Source organism: Macrobrachium rosenbergii, chromosome 41 (genome assembly GCF_040412425.1).
Source record: "Macrobrachium rosenbergii isolate ZJJX-2024 chromosome 41, ASM4041242v1, whole genome shotgun sequence".
Taxonomy (NCBI): domain Eukaryota; kingdom Metazoa; phylum Arthropoda; class Malacostraca; order Decapoda; family Palaemonidae; genus Macrobrachium; species Macrobrachium rosenbergii.
The window spans coordinates 75748622-75754621 of NC_089781.1; the positions used below are offsets into that span (position 1 = coordinate 75748622).

Sequence of the window (6000 nt, forward strand, 5' to 3'; positions counted from 1 at the left end):
CATCTTCCCATTCCGGGAATCGAACCCTAACCTCCTGGGTGAAAGCCAGGTATCCTAGCCACTAGACCACATGGAATCTGAAAATATAAGAGTCAAAGAGATCAAAGTCTTTTATAGGATTAACATTTCCTTAAATATTTAATAAAGTAATCTTCCTCTTAGCTTCATTCAAATGTAGCTAAAATTATTAGAACGAATCTGCGGGATATGCAAGCACATTCATTTTTATAAGAGAGAGAGAGAGAGAGAGAGAGAGAGAGAGAGAGAGAGAGAGAGAGAGAGAGAGAGAGAGAGAGAAAATATGCAAACACTCCAACATAGGTACTAAAGCACATAACTACTCCTGAAATGTCTTCAAAATATATTCCCATGCTGGGAATCAAACCCAGGCCTCCTGGGTGAAAGCTAAATATCCTAGCCACTAGATCACTTGGTATCTGAAAATGTCTTCGTTTCAAAGCGATATGTCTCTCTTAAGAGCTTAACCTTTCCCTAAATGTGCAGCAAAATTTTTTCGTTTCAGTTTCACGAAAATGTAGCTAAAATGACTAAAATCACTTTCGGGATATGCAAAGACATTCATTTTTATGAGAGAGAGAGAGAGAGAGAGAGAGAGAGAGAGAGAGAGAGAGAGAGAGAGAGAGAGAGAGAGAGAGAGAGAGAGAATGTGCAAACACCTCAACAAAAGTACTAAAGCACATCAACTACCTCTGAAATGTCACCTATAAAATAGATTCCTATGCCAGGAATCAAACCTGGGCCTCCTGGGTGAAAGCCAGGTACCCTAGCCACTAGTCTACATGGGATCTAAAATCGTTCAATTTTACAAAACAAACTTAAAACATCTTTTATTATTTCAAGCTTTTCCCTAATTCTTTTATCCAATTACTCTTTCCTCTCAGCCTTGAGTATTAGAGATGTTTCGAATGCACATCTTCATTTCTACGAGAGAGATTGGGAGAGAGAATGAATCAGAGTTAGGGGATTCATATGTTATATAAGTATATATATATATTTAAAATATAATATATATACATATATGTATATATATATATATATATATATATATATACATATATATATATATATATATATATATATATATATATATACATATATATATATATATATATATATATAATATATATATATATATAAATATAATATATATATATATATATATATATATATATATATATACATACATATATATATATATATATATATACACACACACACACATATATATATATATATATATATATATATATATATATATATATATATATATATATATATGTGTGTGTGTGTGTGTGTGTGTGTGTGTGTGTGTGTGTGTGTGTGTGTGTGTGTGTGTGTGTGTAGTGATAACTAGGAATTCTGAATAATCTAAGTGTTAATCAAAATAATGAGAGAGAGAGAGAATTTCAAAACATCTCTGTGTTTTGGCCATGGTGTCACCACAAGGCCAGAACTCAGAAACAAAGAGGTTTGTAAACTAGCGCTAGAACAGCAAAACTGTGTCGTGATTAGAAAAGCAAAACACGGGTACGTGTTACGATTGTGCCGTGGTTATGAAGCCATTATGACTGCTCTTAATCGAGTTTGTAATCATGAAGAATTCATAGCAAAAATGCATGGTGGCCTTAGTGGGATAAATAGCCACTAGAGTTTATAAGGTTCAGTGACGTCAAAACACCTCCTTTGAAGGCGGTGCTTTTTCCAGAAATCCACCCAAAATGGGCTGTCTTTAGATTAGCTTAACCAATTAAGCATCTAGAGGGCCGGACCAAAACCAAGATTCCGCCTACAGAGGGGCGAGACAAAAACTTCCAGAAATCCTTATCAATTCCAGTTCTGAAGAGGGAAAGCAGAAATAGAGAGTAGAGGCGGCGCAGCAGAGAGCAGAGCAGAGAAGGAGCAGCTAAGGCACAAAGAAGAAGGCATGAGGTTGCAGGCCTCATCTACTGTGGGTTGATAAAGAAGACAGGCTCACTTGGACTCACCCTATAAGACTCACCCTATAATTGTACAGCATTTCACCTTGTACTTCTATTGTAAAGTTATTTCTTTGGTGCTAATGAAGAAAGAAAATCAATTGTGTCTTCTTAAGACCTCCTGGGAAAACTACGCTACTACATAATAAAGTTAGAAAGGTCAACATCTGTAAAGAAGAATCTTCTTAAACCAATAGCAGATATAAACAGAAGAATAATAAGTAAATGAACATTGCATAAATATATATATATATATATATATATATATATATATATATATATATATATATATATATATATATATATATATATATATATATATATATATATATATATATATATATATATATATATATATATATATATATATATATATATATATATATATATATATATATACATATATATATATATATATATATATATATATATATATATATATATATATATATATATATATATATATATATATATATATATATATATATGTGTGTGTGTGTGTGTGTGTGTGTGTGTGTGTGTGTGTGTGTGTGTGTAATTATCTATGGAGAGAATGAGCCAGAAAGAGAAATGGAAATAAAACTTTAGCAGAAAATAAGTGCAATTTAACATCCCATTATTTTCTCAATAGTAATGTTAAATAATAAACTATCTATGAATAATTAGTGTATTTCAATGCTACGTTAAACATTATTATTGCAATTGTCGAGATGAAAAAAATTAGTATAAGAGAGATTTCATTCTTTTGCCTGATAAATCTCTAACAACTGAATGACCTGCTCATTATCAAAGACTTTCTTCACCTAGATTTAGTGATAAAATACCTGAGAGCTGCAGTTTCTATATTCCATCATTTATTCAACCAAATAAAATGCAATGTGTACTAACATATTATATTTTTTTGTAGGAAACAGCAGTCTATTGTCAATAGCATCCTAGTTGATAGGTGACATCTTTACTCCTATTTACTTCGCCATTACTTTTGGCAGCTAAAGTACACTAGTTTTTGAGTGCTCCTCTATTTACATAAAAGGCAAATGGTTTATATTACTTGTCATATCTATATATGAAGCAAACCTTTAAAATTTTTCTACTGCTCTTATGCAAGGTCCCCTTCAAAAATCTTTCCATGACGGGAATCGAACTCGGACCTCCTGGGTGAAAAACACAGATATTCTAGCCACTAGACCACCTGGAATCTAAAGCTATTAATGAGTACGAAACGGAGTTAAAACTTCTTTTATAATTTCAAACTTTCCAAATTAAGTCTTCCACCTATAGATATTTTCGTTTCGGCCTCCAGTTTTACAATACACACTCAAAAATTTTATTATTTTACGTTTCCCTAAATATTTTACCAAATACACCTGCGGACTTAACAGTACTTTGTAAATGCAGTTTATGCATAATAATAATAATAATAATAATAATAATAATAATAATAATAATAATAATAATAATAATAATAACCCCAGTAGATTTTAAAGCACAATTTTATTTCTACGTGGGATAGGGAGAGCGGGGGGGGAGCCCTTGGGAAGGGGTAGGTGGACTAGAAGTTTCGAAGCTTCTCTTTTTTTTACAAGAGAAGTTGGTGGGGGGGCGAGGAAGAAAATCCTTGGTGATGTACAGGTCGTCTTTTTAGTCCTACGGAAGCTCACAGAAATATTGTGGGGAGACAGCAAGAGACAAAGAGATAGAACAAAAAGTCCGTTATCACTCTCACAAAATGAAAACACTCTATACGTTAATCCTACACAAACGCCGGCATATATAAATCTCCATCTTGTGAAAAGAAATGATTAAACTGTACTTTACAGATTTTTATAACATACTTCACATAAAATACTTCACAATGTGACATTACCCATAAATAGACAGCAATAATCAGAGAGAGCATGCTTTTCAAAAGAACAACGCAATGGTTATTACGTAATATTACCCTAGTACTTTCATCCAGGGCCGCATTCTGTAAGTAAAAGGTTTCCTTCGAACCGGATTCGAACCAGTGACCTATGGATGTCTGCTTAGTCCCAACTACAGTCCACCGCTCTACCAACTGAGCTATCGAAGGGATGCAAGTGAGGCTGCTTATCTCTAATGTAATTCCAAGTTTACTTCTCGATGACGACGCAAATATATAAATGAAACCTTTAAAGCAGTCAGGTAAGATATACAGAGACTGAACAAGAATTCACAGTGTATTCTTATTTATTATTATCAGATAATAAAGAATACTTCCTTACGACACCTGAGTGTACATCATTCATACCTGCTCTATAAGTACCAAAATGAATCACGATAGCAAGCACGGTTACGTTATCAGGAATGGCTTGTTAGTCCTCGTAACAGATGATCAAGAATAACTCATTATATGACTGGACAATCCAGAGATTCACAATACGCTATAATTCTTCGTGTATTTTGACAATCTTGATAATCAAGATTGTCAAAATACACACGTTTGGATTATCACGGATGATTTATTGTACGTTCTTTAACTTACATTATTCAGAACAACCGCAAACAGACACCTGTTTTTGCTATCAAGAACGACTCGCTATACACACCTGTGTTGATATTATCAGGAATGATCCGCACGTGTACTTGCATTGAAATCATCAAGAATGAACTGAAACACGATGCGGTGTTTAGACTGTTAATAATAACTCAAAATACTATCTCCTCCGTAGATTATAAAGACTGATTCACAGTGCGCATCTGTCTAGTGATTATCAAGAATACCTCATATTACTAATTTTTGTTATTACAAAAAAAAAATTTGCAAAACGCACCTGCGCTTTTCTGCATCAGACACCGCAGGTAAATCATAGCACACCTGTCTTAAAAGCTGACAACGAAGCTCAAATATTTCTTTAAAATGACTTCTCTCAGAAAGAAATGTCAGAATTCCCAGTCATCAATAAAACGTTTTGATTCTTATTAACATATAAACGAGTAAATTATGCTTCATAAGGTCTCACCAAGATTTCCATAATACATGATTCACCTTAAATATGTGACCTTCGCTCTGCTTAGCATACTTTCTGTGCTAACATTCCTATAGCATATTATTTATTGGGCTTTTATGACCCCATTTCCCATGTAAGTAGAAATATGGTGATCGCAGATCAATATTGGATTTATTCATCTCTGGGATGATATTCAAACGGATACTCGAGTAGCTTTTTGTTTTTTTGGAAGTCGATTGTCATGACATTTGGGATTATTGTGAATGGGATTATTGTGAATTAAATGGTTTATGTAAAATAATGCAAGGTTCTTTCCTTACATACAGTAACTTGGTATTTCATTAAAGCTCCTTTCTTCAAATATGGGCTCTTTCCATCTCTCTCTCTCTCTGCCTTTCTTTGTTTCTATCTCTGTCTGTCTCTCTCTCTCATATATATATATATATATATATATATATATATATATATATATATATATATATATATATATATATATATATATATATGTAGTAGTAGGTAGGTACATGTATGTGTGTTTTTATATATATATATATATATATATATATATATATAATATATATATATATATATATATATATATATATATATATATATATACATGCCATATATATGTATGTATATGTATGTGTATATATATATGTGTGTATACAGTATATATATGTGTATATATATATATATATATATATATATATATATATATATATATATATATATATATATATATATATATATATATATATATATATATATATATATATATGTGTGTGTGTGTGTGTGTGTGTGTGTGTATATATGCGCGCGCGCGTGTAAGTATATAAGTATATATACATATACATATATATGCATATAAATATATATATATACTATCTATATATATATACATATTAATATACACGTTACTTAAAACCCCTTAAAGCTCCCTTAAAAGCCCTTTGAACCGCATCCTCAGCATTATAGAAAAAACTTATCTATAGGATATATGACTATGCCTATAAGTCATAACTTACACA

The 6000-nt window shown here is 31.6% G+C and overlaps 2 non-coding genes across 2 annotated transcripts; both read right to left on the bottom strand.

Annotated features, from left to right (window-relative positions):
• Positions 1–734: 734 nt before the first annotated feature.
• On the bottom strand, positions 735–806 carry TRNAE-UUC (transfer RNA glutamic acid (anticodon UUC)). The gene has a single exon. It is a non-coding gene; the product is annotated as a tRNA-Glu (tRNA).
• A 3176-nt stretch (positions 807–3982) lies between these two features.
• On the bottom strand, positions 3983–4071 carry TRNAY-GUA (transfer RNA tyrosine (anticodon GUA)). The gene is given in 2 exon segments: positions 3983–4018; positions 4035–4071. It is a non-coding gene; the product is annotated as a tRNA-Tyr (tRNA).
• Positions 4072–6000: the final 1929 nt, after the last annotated feature.